The sequence below is a fragment of the Colobus angolensis genome, unplaced genomic scaffold (genome assembly GCF_000951035.1).
Source record: "Colobus angolensis palliatus isolate OR3802 unplaced genomic scaffold, Cang.pa_1.0 Scaffold109, whole genome shotgun sequence".
Taxonomy (NCBI): domain Eukaryota; kingdom Metazoa; phylum Chordata; class Mammalia; order Primates; family Cercopithecidae; genus Colobus; species Colobus angolensis.
The window spans coordinates 6,678,049-6,697,890 of record NW_012111919.1 but is presented as its reverse complement, the minus strand read 5'-3'; the positions used below and the strand labels follow the sequence as shown (position 1 = coordinate 6,697,890).

Below are 19,842 nucleotides of genomic sequence, written 5' to 3'. Positions count from 1 at the left end.
ACACTTTAACAGGGTGACTTATGGAATATGATTTATATATCAATAAAATGGGAAAACTTTCTTGGGAATACCAGAATGAAATACTAGATATTTCACCATAGTAAAGAAAATATGGCAATAAAGTCCCTAGAGTATGAAAAGAACTGCAAGAAGCAAAGTACCAAGAAAATGTGTGCAGGTCAAGCCCTAAGGCTTTCTGATAAACACATTACCAGAGTTTACTGAAAATAAAGTGTACAGCCAGAGACAGTGGCTCATGCCTGTAATCCCAACAGTCTGGGATTACAAAGAGGCTGAGGCAGGAGGATCACTTGAAGCCAGGAGTTCAAGACCAGCCTGGGCAACACAGGGAGAATCCATCTTAACAAAAAATTTTAAAATTAGCTAGGCCAGGTGGTACATGTCTATATATAGTCCCAGTTACTTGGGAGGCCAAGATGGGTGACTTGAGCCCAGGAGTTTGAGGCTGCAGTCAGCTATGATCATGCCACTGCACTCCCATCTGGGCAACAGAGCAAGACCCCGTCTCCTTTAAAAAAAAAAAAAAAAGTGCAGCCAGGCGTGGTGGCTCACACCTGTAATCCCAGCACTTTGGGAGGCCAAGGCGGATCACTTAAAGTCAGGAGTTTGAGACCAGCCTGGCCAACATGGTGAAACCCCATCTCTACTAAAAATACAAAAAATTAGCGTGATGGCGGGCACCTGTAATCCCAGCTACTGGGGAGGCTGAGGCAGGAGAATCACTTGAACCTGGGAGGCGGAGGTTGCAGTGAGCCGAGATAGCACCACTGCACTCTAGCCTGGGCGACAAGAGTGAAACTCCGTCTCAAAAAAAGTGGACGTTCCTACAGTCTGCCCTTCTGTCCCAGGCAGGCAGACCTAAAGGTACTAACCTCACTCCTATTTCTTTCTTAGTCTGTCACACATGCAAATATTACTGGTCAGTACTTTAAGAGTATTATTCATTATAAAATAGTTCAGACACATAAAGAGGTACTGAAAATAATTTTAATGTATATTATATACCCACTACCCAGCTGAAGAGATAAAATATTATACATTCAATTATAATTTCTCCTACTTTATTTATTAAATAAACATTTATTTAATAAATATTAAATACGTATTTGATATTTATTAAATATTAAATAAATTTAAATATTTATTAAATATTAAATAAATATTAAATATTTGTAATATTTATTAAATATTTGCCCTTTTAGAAAAAAGAATTTGAACTGTGACTACACTCTTTCTCTCTTGGTTAAACTCATCTGTACTAAGCCTACATATATGGCAAATGGAGTAAAACTAAGACATCCTTGTTCACCCAGGGACTCTTAAGCAATCTGACATGCAACATTTACCACCTACAAAATTTCTATCACTCTCAATTTTAACAAGAGAAGAAAACACTTCCACATTTCAACAGCAATAGTAATAGAAATGAAAGTCAGAAAATGACCACAGGGTTCTTTCCATCCAAACTTTTCACTGTCACTTAGTCACAGGCAAAGCCTCCACCATCCACCTCTCCTCATGAATGATCATCCCAGCACACTTCTCACTTTAATATCTATCTTATTTTTCAAGGCATTTTCACAAACATCTAATTAACCCTGCAAAGTAGATAAGGCAGCTATTTGTATACCCACTTTTACAGATTTAGAAGAACAAAGTGATTATGAGCACAAGACTGGAGTCAAGCAGGGCTTGAATTCCCTGTTTCACTATTTCTTAGCAATGTGGCCTTGGACACTTTTAATCTTTCTGAAATGCAAAAATAAATATGATAATGTCTGGCTTACGGGATTGTTATAAAGATTAGACTACACAATGTACATAAAGCACTTAGCACATAATCTGGTACAAAACAAGCACTAAGTGAATGTAGCTGCTGCTGTCATTATTGCTGGTTTTGTTGATTATGCAAGATCCTACACAGAGGAGCCAAGACTGAAACCTAGATCTTCTTGAATCCACACAATATTGCTTCATTCTCAAATGGTCACACCAGGAGTCCTATTTGTACAAAGCAGACTCTATCATTTCCAGACAATGCCTCCCCGTTTTCTTCTAGACAACATGGTGATCACTTTAGGATTTTAAGAAGCAAAGGCAACAGTAATACCAACAACTGCTAACATCACAAGAGATAACCAGAGATTTTGTGTGTCTCACATACCATCTATAAAGTTGTCTTGTCCTCCCCCCACCAAAAAAATAAAACCTTTATCAAGCTTCTACATCAAACTATCAATTTACAGGATATATAGAGGGCAGAGCAACATGTTTAACCAAACTGCAATCCCGACTGCAGGAAATTCTACAGGACAACCACCCAGGTTCTTCAAAAGTAAATTACAAAGAAAAAAAAGGGGATGAAGGGAAGAAGGAATCTACAAATTTTAAAAAAGACTTGAGGCATTTCATTCATTAAAATTATTTTAAATTCTCCCCCAAAAAAGGCAATATCAGCCCCATGTACATCTGCCTGGGGAAATGATTATGCTAATGACATAACCAGAATATTCAGGAATATTCTAGACTTTGGGACATTCCACTTTTTTTATCATTGCAAATAAATTAATTAATGTTCTGCTTTGTAAAAGAAAGACAATAACAACACATATAGACTTTACTCTGCCTATGCTATAACCTAATATAAAAGTCTTATTCTGAAGAGTAATCTTAAGACAACGGGTTCACAAATTTTTTAAATAAGCCCCCATTTTCCTTTCCAAATCCACAAGAGATGGCTGGAGCAAAAGTCAAAGAAAAAAATGAGAATAAAAGTCATAATTATGAAATGAAATTTTCACAGTTTTCTTTGTAATTAAAGCTTAAAAGAAAGCTAACACCATCAATAGGATTAGCTGTCAAAGGGAACCTTCCCAGAAGTAACCCCATCTATGATATGACTTGAGATATCTTAATAAAAATTATAGCTCCTCCTTGTCAGGAGGAAGTAGCTAGCTTAAGGTAAATTAAATGAAAATTAATCTGAAATTTCAGTATGAGCACATGCTACAATGAAATTACTTGTTTGTTTCCATATTACTCCAAACAGGATTTGAGACCGTTCACAGGGTGTATTAGAATTAAAAAGAAAGAAGAAATTGGGCATAGAGAAAATGAGGGAGGAAAATAAGATAAAGTCAGAGGTCAGTTTACCACGCAAATCATATGCCACAAGGTCCTATACAGTTATAAGAGAAGGAACACACATTTGACTCTGAGTTCCCTTCCAAAGAGAGAAATAACCATCAGTTACAAAAGTCAAGATGACTGCATAATACAAGTGAACCAGCTGGTCAAACGAAACACAGCTTTTCCTGGTACCGAGACCCGGAGAAAGAATTACTACCATAGATTCTAATGATGATGATGAAGATGACAAAAAAACAATAGATCTGAAATGTTTCCAACATAAAGAAATGATAAATGTTTGAAGTAATGGATATCCTAAATATCCCGATTTGACCATTATACATTATATGCATGTATCAAAATATCATGGGCACCCCATAAGTATGTACTATTTATTTTAAACATTCAAAAAAAAAAAACAACAGCTCACCTTTACTGTATATGTTCTGGACCAGGCATGACCTAAGCATTTTGTACGTATAAACTCACAAAATTCTCACAACCACCTTGTGGAGATAGATACTATCATCCCTATTTAATAGATGAAAAGGCTGAGGCGCCAAGAGGTTAAGTAACACAACAACTAGGCAGTAGCAGAGACAGCCAGAATTCAAGCTTAGGAAATCCGGCTCCAGAGCCCATACTCCTAACACAGCCCCTCATCCACAAAGCTGTCTCCCTTTGAATACAAGTATTTGCTTCCAGCTAAAGACAGTATTTGCTCATCATATATTAGCTCATTTTATGAGCTCATCTTAGTCCTCCAGATGAGCCACTAATAGTAACAGTAGTACTGTAATAGTAGTAACAACATCAACAAGGACACTGAGATAAAGGAGATAATATTCTCACAAGAATTCTACAAGAGGAGTGCTAAATTTCATAAAGCTGTTTGTTTTAATAGCTCTCAATAAATGTTTATTGCATTACACCAAAGAACAATTCTGCAAAAGCAATTCTATCCCAGTCTAAAACAATGCAATCAACATACTCTCTGGTATTCTTGCCTAGTCCAGTAAAAACTGATTATTTCTAAAGCAATGGATTGAATGTGTTTTAAGCAGTTCTCAAAAAAATGCTGTTTCTAGGTTTTTTAATAAAAATCAGGGGGCAGAGTATGTGGATACATACTTGCTAGAGTGAAGCTATTCCATATTGCCAATTATAGGTACTATATATATTTCATAGTCAATCAAATGCAGTCAGGTGAATATTCTCTTACGATAATTAAGGAACATAACCACTAAAGATGCCTAAGTAGCCTGCCAACCCACCTCTCCACGGAGGTGAGCCAAGAAAGTAACAAGCCGAAATTACCCTCTGAAAATGATTCTGAATCTGCACCAATGGACAGTCAATTGAGTCCCAAAGTTCTATAGCCTTCAATGTTATCACAATGATTTTGACCCCAAAGTCCTCAAAGCAAGAATTTCCCAGCATTCAGCTCAGGCATAAATCACCTGAATAAAGCAGCCACAGAGCGTCCAACTGAGACATGTACCCCCAGCTAACTAAATCATTGGCCAAAGAGAGAAATAACTATCAGTTCCAAAAGTCATACTGACTACGTAATACAAGCGAACCAGCTAGTCAAAGGAAACACAGCTTTTCCTGGTACGGAGACCTGGAAAAAAATTTACTACATAGATTCTAATGATGATGATGATGATGCCAGCAGGGGTCTCGATTAGCAAGGACTCTTTCGGTTACAAAAGACAGGAACACAATGCAAACCAGCGCAAGCAAACTGGCAACTGATTAGTTCATTTAACTGGGAAATATTGGGTGGATCTAATATAGAGTGCAACTAGATCTAAAGGCTCCAATGGCTCCCAATGCTTATGCACTGAAGCATGTGACAGTGAGTGTGTGTGTGAGTGAGTCTGTCTGTCTCAACTCTGTATGTTGGCCTCATTCTTTCCTATGGCAGATGGGCTTCCTTCAAGGCACTCTCTATGTTAACTCAGCTTAGCAACTCCAACGGGATGAACCTGTCCTTCATCCAATATGTTTTTCAATCTCAAGGAAGGACTCAACCTACTTAGGTTGTCACATGGCCATCCGGCAGCAATCACTGTGTCCAAGAGAATTAAGTGTTATGACAGATCAAGCCTGAGTCACATGCCCATCCTTTGGGCCAAAGGGAAGGATGCTATGACCTAAAAAAAAATAAAAAAGAATGGGGGAATGGGTGTTTACTACACAGTCTAAATTAATAGCTACCATAAAAAAAAGTCTTCAAGACAGAGACTTTCACTCTTTAACTCTATATACTTCCTTTTCTTTGAATTTGTTATTAAAGTGTCATCATTTCATTATTCAACATTAAAAAGGAAAAAACAGCCAAGTGCAGTGACTCATGCCTGTAATCCCAGCACTTTGGGAGACCGAGGCGGGCAGATCACCTGAGGTGGAGAGTTCAAGACCAGCCTGACCAACATGGAGAAACCTTGTCTTTCTTAAAAATACAAAATGAACTGGGCATGGTAGTGCATGCCTGTAATCCCAGCTACTCGGGAAGCTGAGGCAGGAGAATCGCTTGAATTCAGGAGGCGGAGGTTGCAGTGAGCCGAGGTTGCCCCACTGCACTCCAGCCATGGCAACAAGAGCGAAACTCCGTCTCAAAAAAAAAAGAAAAAAGAAAAAAATATTGGAACATAGAAAGTCTAAGGTTTAAAAAGTTCAGGATTGATGACTTTAGGAATAAAACAGGAAAAAAACAAGCCTCATGGACAAATAAGGATCTAAGCTACCTAGCAGTTCTGCACACTTGGCCAACACTGATAGTTGGCCAAGTATTTTAACCACCACCCAATAGTCCTTAACAAACCAAGCATTAGAAAGGCAAACAAAAAATGGAGAAAACAGGTTTTAATTAATTAGCAATATGTTGATAATGGGGGAAAATGACTTCTGAGGATACTAGAGAAATTTTGTGATCTCCTCAGACAGCAAAAGTCTCCAAAAGTATCTAAGCCTCTATCATTTTTCTTACCTATAATCTTACCAGTTAAACCATATATGTAGGAAAGTCCTGGATCAGGTATACTGAAGTCAAATATTCACTTTCTGCTTCAAATATCCACTCTAAAGATGGTAGCAAACTAAAAAAATCCATAATACTTACCCCTAAAATAGACACACTAGTAAAATTTCTCCTTTAATTGTCCCAAAGGCTACCATTCAGTGCTTGTAAGTTCTTTTCACAAATAAATTTAATAATAAAAATTCCATTTAGGTTGACACATAAAAGCAATTCCTCTTTTCTTCAATAACTCCAAGCAGGGTCTACCAATTTTGGTATTCATCGCTAAAGAAAATCAATTCTGCTATAGTAAGGCAAAATCATTTACTCCTCACCAAACATTCATGTTCTTATCCACACATCCTAGCCCCTTAAGTAGTACCCTATGACTACTTTTAGACGATAGTCTATAAGAAGAATTGATGTGGGTTACTTTAGGGCCAAAGCCACAGTAACCAAGGAGGCCTCATGTTCTAGATGGTACACCAAACCTACTTTATTAACTAAAAACGCTTTTTTCATGTTCCATGGGACTACGCCATAAGCAACATTCCAAAGCCCACAAATTGAATTCAAACCCACTTCCTCTAGAAAACCTACCCAGATCATACTAGGCTCCTAGTATCATCGGTAACAAACATGTATGTATACTGTGGGTAGAGCATTACAAAAGCACTGTGGTACAAACTAGTACAATAAATAGTCTCTATCCACTATAATTTACAACCTGGAAGGAAAGGATACACGTAAAAACAGAGACAAGTAGCCAGGTGCAGTGGCTCACGCCTGTAATCCCAGCACTTTGGGAGGCCGAGGCAGGCAGATCACCTGAGGTCGGGAGTTCAAGACCAGCCTGGCCAACATGGCGAAACACTATCTCTACTAAAAACATAAAAATTAGCTGTGTGCGGTGGTGCACATCTGAAATCCCAGCTACTTGGGAGGCTGAGACAGGAGAATCGCTTGAACCCAGGAGGCGGAGGTTGCAGTGAGCCAAGATCACGCCACTACATCCAGCCCCGGCAACAGAGCAACACTCCATCTTAAAAAAAAAAAAAAAAATACAGAGACAAGTACACGTGATAATAAATTTCAAGTGAGTGAAAAAATAGTTAAGTGCTAGATAAGTTTCCATATATCTCAGTTAAAAACTAAGCCATATACTCTCACGTGACATATTTCATATTGCTGTATACTATTTTTAAATTCATGTATGATTTATAGCAACTGAGACTCCCTTATAGGGGTTATAATCTCCTTGAAAGGCAAGAATCCTAAAATATAACTACTTTATGGTGCCCCATATTATCAAACAACAGATATGCAATAAAAATTTGTATTTTATTGTGAAGACTGTGTTGAAAAACTAAACAGAAATGTAGTAATCCTCAATACATGAGGATTTTGTGTTTCCATCACTGTAAAGACGACAGAGGAAAGAACACAAGCTTTTCTGTCACCCAGGACAGGTAGAGCTCTACACTGGAGAACAATGACTCACCAGGCTACTCCAGACTTTTGAGCATATCCCTTTACAGCCAACTTCTTATGTTGTGGAACAACAAGTTCTCCAAGCAATATCAGATTTCCAATTCAATTCCCTAAATACCCTGAAACTAGTCAAGAAAATCCCTAGTTTATCTGCGAGTATTCCAGGAACACGCACATGCGTGCACACATGCACGCAGTCACACCCACAAAAAAGGTCTATTTCTCTAAGTACATTCATAAGTAGCATTATGATTTAATCAATGACTTGACAAATATTGTAATATCTATGTGTGTAAGACAATGCAGAGGACAAAATATAAAACATAATCCCCATTTGCCATTCTCACACCCTAATATAGGAGACAAGACACACAAAAACAAAAAATTTCATAAGGTACAAGGTTGTACATGTAAAGTATCAAGTGAATAACAAGGAAAATAAATACTGCGAGTTCACAGAAGGAATTGATTACTTTTAAATTTTATGGTCTGAACACTTAATAAGCAAGGTGAAATCTGAGTTGAGCTGTAAAGGATAGGTAGAATTTCAAGAGGCATAGACTAGATTAAGGGAGAACATTCCTTGGAAAATAACATACAAAGAAGTAGAAAGAGAAAAGCTGAAGAGATGTTTAGAGGACAAAAAACTGACAATTTTATTTCCAAACACAATTTATTGGGGCAGACTAGTGGGAAATGAACCCAGGAAAGAAAGATGGTGCCAGACACTGGAAAGCTTTAAATGCCAGGCTAAGGAACAACTTTATCTTGACAGTAATGAGGCACCACTGAAGGTTTTTTTTGAGCAAAACAGTACCATTAAAGTAAAAATTAGGATAATCATTCCAAATCAAAATTTGGGACACACACGAAGAAGGAACTCACTGGGGAGTGGGACCACTTTGCTTGACCAATTAATTAACTGTTTGACCAATAATTAAGCCCCAAAAGAAAAAAAAAGAATAATAATTAAGCCTGAATTAGAATGGTATCAGTGAGGAGAAAAGAGCCTACAGAACTTGCAAAGTGTTTTTAGCATATGTCAAATCAGACCCAAAGAATTCTAGAAAGCTGAAATTCAGATGCTAAAGATAGGTCAAAAGCACAACAACTGTGAATCCCAGCCTACCCAGCAGGGATACTTGGAAGCAAAGTGAATTGAAACTGGGCTCTTTATATATATTCCTGTCTCTACACCCATACAATAGGTCCACTCTTTTTAATTGGGGGTTAAGGGGATACAGATGGAAAATAACATATATAAAAGCAGCCAAGGGATGGAGGGCCAGGTAGTTGTGCAATAAACAGACAGAACTCAAACACCTGTAAAAGCCAAAGGCACTGCAATCACATCTATTGCAAAGTGGAAAAACAGACTGCACATCTAGTCATACGGTGGGCTTGAGTAATGACATCAGATATATCTATCAAATTTGGCAAGAGGGTACAACTGGATGAATAGAGTTACTGAGGTCCCACTCCTCAAAAGGAGAGATCCTAAACCATTGGGGGAGGTCATGGACCCTTTCAGGAACTTGGTGAAAGCTCTAGACCCTCTCCCCAGATAAATATATAGACTCACAAAATTTTATATACAATTTCAAAGTGCTTACAGATCCCCTAAAGTCTATCTAGGGGCTCTTATTCTATGAACCCCAGGTTAAGAACTTTTGGTATAGAATCATGATAGCCATTTTTATGACATATCTCACGGTTTAAAAGTTTCTAAATAAGAAGCCATTATACTTATTTATAATTTATATATACTGCACACCAAATCAATAAATTTATGTACATATAGCATACACAAAAATGGAAATTAAAAAGAATATTTATTATAGCAAGTAAACAAATTTTTAAACATTTACTTTTCTTATTGATGGCACAAAAACTCTGTGCTTTTCCCAATATTGTTATTAATAAACACCATTCACTACTTTTGGTGACAGCAATGTAAATGAACATGGTTTGTTATTTTTATATCTTGCTTTCATACTTTGTAATATAGCAACTTGAAGGTCTGGTTCTAAATTCGGTTCATTTTTATGAGATATAACTTTCATTTGGTTTTAATGGTTATCATAGCTGAAAAATGTTACCTCACAAAGATGAATAAAACCAAAAGAAGAACTCCATTACTGGGTGCACTGAATAAAACATGATATTCAATTTCCAATCCCATTCACCATTTAAGCAAAGGTTTTTGCCAAAATTCAGCTAGTGCATTTCCATATCTTCTGATGGCAATCAGTTGTTCTTATAAACTAATCAGATGGTATTGCCTTTTTGTGTTTTCAGCAGATGGGCTCAAAACCACTAAACACCTCTTTTACAAGATTTTTATACAGGTTAGAAAATTCTGTTTCCAAGTTCAAGTATACATATATAAAAAAGCTCTTAAGGTAACATACATAACTTTCAGCAATTAAATTCCATAATAGAAATAATTCTAAATATCCATTTTCAATATCCTTTCTCTACAGCATTAAATTTTTTGTTGTTGTTCTGAAAGGTAGTTACTTTTTGAATCACTGTTAAGAACTTACTCTATTATCTCAAAGGGGCAGATTAAGTGTGTTTGCTAGGTAACATACCACGTATAGCCACGTTTCACAGAAGGTGGTAACAAACTTGGGACATTTGTCTTTTTGTGAAAAAATACTGAGTAAGTCATCTTTAAGTTAGATCATTCTTAACTCCTCTGCCACAAGGTGACCAGTTAATCTCTATGAAATAGTATAAAAAAGAGCTGCATAACTGATCTCTGCTGCAATACAAAATAGTGTTAACAGTCTACTATTTAAAATAATAAACCTAAAATCCAGTTACCCAAGCCCCTGTAAACTACAAACCACCACAACAGACTGAAAGAGAAGAAACATCCTCACAGACCTCTAGTATTTCTTCCATTTCGCAGATAATTTAATGTTAAGAAACTACTGGCCAGGTGCGGTGGCTCCCACCTGTAATTCCAGCACTTCGGGAGGCCGAGGCGGGTGGATCACCTGAGGTCGGGAGTTCGAGACCAGCTTGACCAACATGAAGAAACCACGTCTCTAGTAAAAATACAAAATTAGCCAGGCATGGTGGCACATGCCTGGGTGACAAAAGCAAAACTCCACCTCAAAAAAAAAGAAAAGAAAAAAAGAAACTACTGTGCTAAAAGTGCGTGGGGTCCCAGGAGTGAAGGCTCTTTAACAGCCTACCCAGCAGGGATACCTGAAGGGATACTTCCAACCAATTTCTGCTGTATGCTATCAAAGTTTCAAAGGACCTATCTTTAAAGGTACCCCAATTACACTGTATCATCTCTGAATTACTACCAGTTTGGCAAAAGACACACCACAGCACATTCAGTGACATTAGTTGTCTTCAAGGCTGTTCCCTCCGTGTAATGAGTAACATTGGCTAGGGGCATCAGTCAAATAACAGACAGGGCTGGAACAAGGTCCAAGACTCTTCATGACACATCCTGCCTTAAATCCTTTTTGGAACATGGCAAGGCATAAATAAATCAGTAAAATAAATCATGAACTATAAATGAGAGCCAGGGGCTTCCAAATTATATGACCAATCTCATTTATACAATCAGATACACTTATATTTATACAAAGAGACAATTTTACACCGAACAAACAAGTCCACTCCATCATCTTAAAGAATGCCAAGCCGGGTGTGGTGGCTCAAGCCTGTAATCCCAGCACTTTGGAAGGCCGAGATGGGCGGATCACGAGGTCAGGAGATCGAGACCATCCTGGCTAACACGGTGAAACCCCGTCTCTACTAAAAAAATACAAAAAACTAGCCGAGCGTGGCGGCGGGCGCCTGTAGTCCCAGCTACTCGGGAGGCGGAGGCAGGAGAATGGTGTAAACCCGGGAGGCGGAGCTTGCAGTGAGCTGAGATCCGGCCACTGCACTCCAGCCTGGGCGACAGAGCCAGACTACTCCGTATCAAAAAAAAAAAAAAAAAAAAAAGAATGCCAAGCGATAATACACTGTTTAAAAGGCCGGCTGTCGTGGCTTACGCCTGTAATCCCAGCACTTTGGGAGGCCGAGGCGGGTGGATCACAAGGTCAGCAGTTCGAGACCAGCCTGGCCAACATAGTGAAAGCCCATCTCTACTAAAAATACAAAAATTAGCCAGGCGTAGTGGCAGGCGCCTGTAATCCCAGCTACTCGGGAGGCTGAGGCAGGAGAATCACTCAAATCTGGAAGGCAGAAGTTGCAGTGAGCAGAGATTGCGCAACTGCACTCCAACCTGGGCGGCAGAGAGACACCATCTCAAAAAAAAAAAAAAGAATACTTACTGCTTAAAAAAAAAAGTCAGTGGTATGAAACAGAAGATAGAAGATAAAATGTAAAACACGAAGAACAATATAAAGGACATCTAGAGGGGATGAAATTAGGCCTGATAAACAAAGGGCCATAGAACGATGCTGGAGGAATGTTGGAATAATGCAATCCTGGTTGGTCCAAAATTCATCTATATATTTAATAAACTCAAATCAGCATCTAAGAACCACTGGGAGGTTAAAATACTTTTTTAAAGTTGATGGCAGGATTTGCCTTATCAGTAACAATATATAAACCAGTAAGGAACTGTCACATATTAAATAGATGTATCTCTTTTTGGAATAAATAATGCAGAATCAGAAAAAAGGGAGTATAGAAACAGCACATCAAAATGTAGACTTCAAAATAGTGAGGAATTATTAAAATGAATACGTTAATAAATCATGTTGGATCAACTGGCTAACTCTTAGGCAAGTATCATGTAATATGCATATCTCACATCACATGTAGGTTAAGGCATAATTCATAATCAAAAGTAAAAAATAAAAAAGTTAATTCAAAAAAATATAAGGCAGTGAAAAAGACTTTGTACTAACTTCTATTCAAAAAAAAAAATACACATATAATCTGTATTTAAATATACATAAAAATGAGTGAATAAGTTCCCAGTGTGGGTAAGCCTTACATATGGAATCATTTCAAAAACCAAAAATATAAAATTTGGGGTATAAAACCTGCCAAGAAAAGATCCACGTAAATTTGGAAAATTGACATTTCTCATTTTCATCCATATCTACATACTTACTACATACTGCTCCCCACCACCTCCCTCCATTAAAATCCACCAATGTTTTGTTACTACACCTAGACGATATGCTTCCGTCTCCCACTTCAGCTGATGCCACACTCCTTGCACTTTCCCCTGCATTACTTCCTGTCTTTTCATCTTTGCTATTTAATCTTCCTGAATATACTGTTCTCCTTGTCCCTATTCTTAAAGAAAAAATCCCCTGCCCTCAATGCTTTTGTCTACCACCAAGCACTCCATAAAACTTGCCCTGATCTTTCTCAAATGAAAATACAATAATCACTCCCTCTCCCTGAATGTTCAAAGTACTGTTTCAGGACCTGTCTCACAGCACTCATCACATTCAATTAGTATTATAGGTGTTTGTATGTTTGTCTTATCACCTCCCTCAGGTCATAATCTCCTTAAGAACAGGATCTATATCTTATCGGTTTATTTCCCAATAACCGCTATCTTTTTACAGCACACTACCTTGAACAAAGTATGTACTCATATAACTATGTCTTGAACGAATGATTGAGTAGCTACTTAGAAATTCAATTACAGACTACCTGTACCATTTAGGATGGAGAGGGAGATATTAGACATTGCAGAGTAACTTTTTGTTTTCTTCCAAACAAAGTCACCAAAGTAAAGTCAATATTACACATACAGATGTTTTCAAAACTCAAGGACATTTCATCCTTCAACTACCTGGTCAAATATGATGTGATATGTTTATATACATACATATACTCACAATAGAACATCTTCTGTTAAACAAATCTATGCTTGATAATAAAAGCATGTAAATGTTTTAACCACATAGGCAAACTGAAATTTTAAGATAAAATCAGCCATTGAAATTACAACTGGAATCACAGAGAATGACCAAGCAATTTGTTCCAAAAAAACAAAAACAAAACCAAAGCATGCTAAGCTTTAGCTATTTAAATACCAACAAAACTTGAGAGGCAGAATTTTATGGCTAGGAATCCAAAATCAACCAAAGATAAGCTTACCTGGGTAAAAGCACCAAAGAATCAACATTACTGAAGTACAAAGGTGAGACCAGAAACAGCACAAGAATCTCTTTTTTTTTTTTTTTGAGACGGAATCTCCCTCTGTCACCCAGGCTGGAGTGCAGTGGCGCGATCTCGGCTCACTGCAACCTCTACCTCCCTGATTCAAGCAATTCTTCTACCTTAGCTTTCTGGGTAGCCGGGACTACAGGCTTGCGCCACCACACGGCGCTAAGTTTTGTATTTTTAGTAGAAACGGGATGTCACCATATTGGCCAGGTCTCGAACTCCTGACCTCATGATCTGCCTGCCTCAGTCTCCGAAAGTGCTGCGATAACAGACGTGAGCCACCACGCCTGGTCCACAAGAATCTTAAAGTGACATTTTCATTAAGTAACTGGTATGTATGGCTCCCGGGTTATCAGAAAGGAACGAGACTGCAGGAGTCTCCACAACACATGTATTCAAGAGAAAGAAAGTTCAGAAAGAAAAAAAAAAGTACAATGTGGCCAAGTGTGATGAACATGCTTGAAGAGAAGTCAATTGAAAGGTATGAATATGATTTCCACTCAGTAGGCTTGAACTCAAATGTCATCCCTAACACCTACAAGCTGTGCAATCTTACGTCAGCCACTTAACTTCCCTGAGCCTTGTTTCCTCATGTATGAAATGTAATATGTAGAGCTAGCATAGTACCTGGCTCAGAGACAATACTCAGTAAATATTTGCTGACTGTGAATGAGGGCCTTACAAGAAAAGGAGACATTTCTCTGCAGGTATTTTTGTAGTTTTTGAGAGAACAGTCTTAATTAATTCCTGATTAATACCTTCTTACAATATTTAAGAGTCAAATTTTGGTCAAAAAAAAAAAATGCTCCTTTCCTCCTAGCTTACACATTACTCAAAAGCTTAAAAGAATTCTTATAATTTAAAATCTCTTTGTGATATTGTAACTTTCAATGCAAAAAGTCACTCTCATAAAGAAACCCCCCATTCCCAACTGCATCTGCATGGACTTAGTCTGCTCAGCTGTAACATTAAGAAGGCCGTCCTAAATAATCATTTAAGGTTCTTTTACTCTAAATGTTGTAGTTCACGGCATCTCAAGAATTTTCCAATCTGTTTAGGAAAACCAATCAACATACACTAAAAAGAGAATCTCTCTCAAAAGAAGGAGCGAGAAAGAGAAGTTTATTATATCGAACAGACTAACTAATGCTAAGGGAGTGATAAAAAATCAAGCTTTCTTGAAAACATACCAGCTTTGATGCTGTTTTTGAAGGTCACAAGAACATAAAGGAAATCCAATTTAAATGAAGAAAATGGAACATGTAAAAGCAAAGACGCAAGATATCTATGATTATCATAATACTTTCTTCATTGTTTAACACTTCACAGTTTGCGACGCATTTCTGCATATGCCATCTACAGCAAATTTTCTGGAATGGGAAATGAAAGAATCAGTTTAAATGATTTACATTTGATAAATTTGCCCACAGAAAGTCTCCTCTGAAAACAATAACATAAAAAAAATTTTTTTTTTAGAAGGGAGTTTCATCAGCATTTATGTGTAGGATACATTAGAGAGGTAAATGCATGCAAGCAAACAGCTGTAAACCTACAAATCATAGAATTTTAAAACAAGAAGAAATGTGAAATTAGACCAATATGCTCATTTAATGATAAAGAAACTGAGGCCCACAGAGTCAATGTGACTCCCATTACTCCATGTGCAAATGACAGGAGGACCAGATTGCAGAGCCAGAAATAAAGGAAAAAATTTGAGAAATTACAAAGAAAAGAATGTAAGAATCTGGTGATGAATTCGCTAATGAAACACCCATTTGTTAGCTAGTCATTAATGTCTATGTGCCAATCATATGCTAAACATATTTAATAATTTATTTTAAAGATTACAATATGAGGACAAGTACATTACTTCAATTTTAAATATAAAAACTGAAGTTTAGTGTGGTTATAGCTCAAGGCTACATCAACCTAAGAATCTGGAAGAGCTAGACACCTCTGTCTGGCTGATGTCAGCGCTCCATTTCTAAAAGATACTTTAAAATTGCTTAACAATTATAAGCTGAAAGGGCAAAAATGAAGCATCACTCTGGAAAAACTGGATAATCCAGTGCAATTAGAATTCTGGTCCTGATAATGGCTGCATTTTGCTTCCGTGCTTGCACCTATTTTTATGAGTCTGGCCTGTCTGTGCGTAATGGTCAGGTCAGGGCTACTCAGTAAAACCAAACAGCCCTGCCCTCCACACACTAAAACACACTCTCGGTGAGCGGTAAGAACAAAATATATCTAAGATGAGGGTGAGTCTTCCGTAACTCCTTGAGTGACTAAAGCTTCTATTTTGGCATAAGCTACTTATCTTTTAAATATGATAACCATACTAAGCTTTTCTAAAAGCCTATCACTCCAAGGAGCCTCAAAAATTCAGTGTTGCAGATGGGGTTATGGGGGAAGAAGCACAGATACAACTCACTTTACTTAAACTTATCGAATTGGACTTATATGTTGGTATCAGTGTTTTATAATAATTTCCCTTATTCAGCCATGTATCCTGCAGAAATACATAATAATCATTTCTATACATTAATCCAAATACTACATGACCACAAACCATTTTCTAGAACTAAGCTATTTAAAAAAGGCAAGCAAGAATGGTACCTAGTTGCCACTAGGCCATTTTATGACCTCTGACATCAAATGTTGAAAGGCGCAAGGTCTAACTAAAATATAAAGAAGAGAAAAAGGAAGGTTTTAAATGACTAGACCTCATCTTCAATGTTAAGAATAGAACACGAGGCCTATCCTTAGTTGCCAATCACCAACGGCTAAACTACTGGCTAATCTGGGAAAGCAGCAATTTTAAAAAGTCCTTTCCTACAGTCTAGTCTTCCCAAATGGGTAGGAAAGTTATCTAAGATGGGGAGAAATGTATATGGTTCTGCGGCCCAGATCAGATACAGTGTTCTGACATCCACCTCCTGAGACACATGGTTTTCACCCGAGCCCACACCCACCACAGCATTCAATATTTGCAAGTAATGCAAAATGGAACCCTCCAAAACATTTCTGGACCTCTGCCAGGAGGTCCTCTGAGAATCTCTGTTATAATCATATTTAGAAGGCAAAAACCACTGCCAAAACAATCATGAGAATCACGGGGATCTCCTAGGCTCCATGACTTAGATTCTAGCCCGTGTTGTGCGCTAGTATTGACCTCCCACACCTGCCCTAAAATGAAAACGATGTTAAGCCACATGGCTTAAGGCCAACCAACTCCGTAAGACATGCAACGTAACATTCAAACAATGTGGAGTCCTTGGGAGACACAGAAAAAAGACAAACTAAAGTACAGAACAGAGGTAGTATCGAAGAGAAGGTATATGAAATTGGTGACAACCAAACAGGGAGAACTAAAACGGCCTTGAAAAAACAATTATAAATCACAGTCTGGTATACAGACTCCCGATACAGATAATAGGGAAAAGAATTTCAAGAAATGCCCAATACCCCCTCTCCAACCACTCGACCTTTCAGCACCTCTATACCACCCTCATCACTTACTCAACATTTAGTCCGAGTGAAGACCGCTCACTGGATTAGCAGGTTCAAGAGGACAGGCACAGAACATTCCATTCTGAGAACAACATCTTTAAATTATTTAGGCTTGTTTACCACCCTTCCCTATAGAGTAAAAGCATGAAATGTTGCCAGCACTTTCACAATATACACCAGTTAGCACCATAGCAACCCAATCTTCTGCCCACCAAAAGATTAACACATAAGTAGAAAACAGGAAATTCAACAAAAATTAAAGTTTGACCTTAGACTCCCTCAACAGTTAAATGTCTTAAGCAGGAGCAGTGTCTTTCCATCACACCCACTTCATGCTACCCTTACAGCTTCCTGGCATAAGCAAGTTCTTGGGATTATACAAACTGCTGCTTCTGTTTCCAGCCCAGATTTCTAGAAATGAAACCCTGGAATTGAGGGAGAAACAAAAACAAATGTTCGCAGAAAGAGGGAGGAAAAAGCAATGTCTATATAATCGTAGCTTAAGTGAAACAATCACCATTAGCTACATCAAGCGCTTTTTTTTTTTTTTTGCCCCCAATAAAACCACTGCAGATCTAAAACACTCCCTTGGTTTAAACCACACAAAAAGCCATTCAATAGGCACAATCCTACAGGTTTTCTGAGAGAAATAAGGAAGAGATCAAGTATAAGCTATGTAAAATTCACGTTCTGCACCTTATAAAGCAAACTTCAATGCTGTTAAATAACCAGTAGAAAACATCTACAAAAATCAAACCAAACACCTGTTCTTATAAGCAGCAGTCCTCCATTTTCTCTCTAAACTATATATTCCCAACTCAGACCCTCTTTGTGACCCACTGTTCCAAAAGCATCGAGTCTGAAGAAGAAACAGAGAGAAAACATTTCGGACATTCGTTCACAAAACCAAATTAGACCTTTCCACAAAGTACAGGAGATAAAACAGAAACACTTCCACTTTATCTAATTTATGGCAAATAGTTCAAGGAATGACTATTTGTTAAGCTGAATCAAACCCCACTGCTACCTTTAACCCAAAACTATTTCTAGTTCAAGAGCCAAGAGACCCAAGCAAATAATACTTTCTTTTCACATTATTCTCAACATGAAGAAATCCGACCCCCTTCCTACAACATCCTAGCTTCTGTGAAACAAGCTGAGGCCCCTCTGGTCAACTTTTGTTGTTGTTGTTGTTGTTTTGTTTGCTTTTTTTTTTGGAGACTAGCCTCCAACCAATTTCAAAAGAGGAGACAAACCTCAAACAAATTTAACCCTTGAGATCCATCCCTCAACTGTACCATATAATCTACGCTTCACGGCAGTAATGTTTTAAGCAGACACTTGATTTCTTAATCACTGAAATGTAAGCACCAGCCCTCACAAATCATCGCCACAGAGATTCCTCTTGGCATCCACAGAGGGTGCTGGGGCTGCAAGTCACTCAAGAACCCTTCACCCACCAACATCATACTCGACATTAAAAATTCACCGTCTCCGAAGAAAAAATGTCACCTTCTCCACAAGGACACCTGCCTGTTCAACCCTCTACCAGAAACGAGGAGGGCCAAGCATGAGAGGCTAACAGACCCTCCAGCTTCAAGTTTTCCTTCCCACGAAACTCTCCGGCCACAACACCGTGGCCTGTCCTTGTCACACACACAGGCTGTATTGTCAACCCCTCCGTCTTCCTCTAACGTCGTCAGACTGGGCAGTGTCTACCCATGGGGGTAACTGCTTTTAAAAAAATTAAAAAGCAGCCACCACAGCTGGGTAGTAAGGACTGGAGACCCTGGTGTCCGATTTCTTCAGGTCTTTTCCAAGGGACTAGAGAGCGGCCTGAATTCTGTCACTGCCCACTAACCAACCCCACCTCCCAACCGCCCCTCGTCAACATGTTTGCTTCCCTTCCTCGGCCCTTTCGGCTGAATCCCAGGAAGGGGACCAAACACCGGCCGCGACAGGAATATGTTCAGTGTCCATCCCATGTCTACCTCCGAAACCCCTTCTCGGGAGAAGGGGCGAGCAAGCGCGCCGGGGTCAAACCCGAGCGCCGTCGAGGGCTGCGCTGACGGAGAGAGACGCCGCGGTCGCCCCCATTTCGCGGTCCGGGCAGGCGAGACTCTGAGAGGTGAGCGGGCTGGCCAAGGTCACGGCGTCGTCGGGGCCGAGGGGCGCCCGCGCCGACTTCCGGCTCCCCCTCTCGACGACGACCCGGGGCGCCCGCACCCCACGCCGGGCAGGCGGCCGCGCAGCTCGCGCCCCCTCCGCGGATGCTCGCCCTCTCCGCTCTAACTAGGGCAACTGGAAAAGAGGCGGAGAGAAGTCGCTGCTGCAGCGATTTCCCTCGGCGGGGAGCAGCCCCCAGCTGGTGCCCGTGACAGCTGCGACCTCCGCCCCCTCCAGCCGCGCGGGGCCGCGAGGGGAACTCGGGGAAGTGGGAGGGGGATGGAGCGGGAGAAAGGAGAGCAGGGGGCGGAGGGGCGCCAGCTGCTCCC

General features: G+C 39.1%; 1 protein-coding gene across 1 annotated transcript in view; it reads right to left on the bottom strand.

Moving 5' to 3' along the window:
- The window catches only part of NCOA1 (nuclear receptor coactivator 1), a 278,111-nt gene extending 258,642 nt beyond the window's left edge, over positions 1 to 19,469 (bottom strand). Inside the window, exon 1 of the mRNA XM_011950985.1 lies at positions 19,339 to 19,469. The gene's annotated coding sequence lies outside the window, so the exon portion shown is untranslated. The remainder of the gene's footprint in view (positions 1 to 19,338) is intronic.
- Between the last annotated feature and the right edge of the window lie 373 nt (positions 19,470 to 19,842).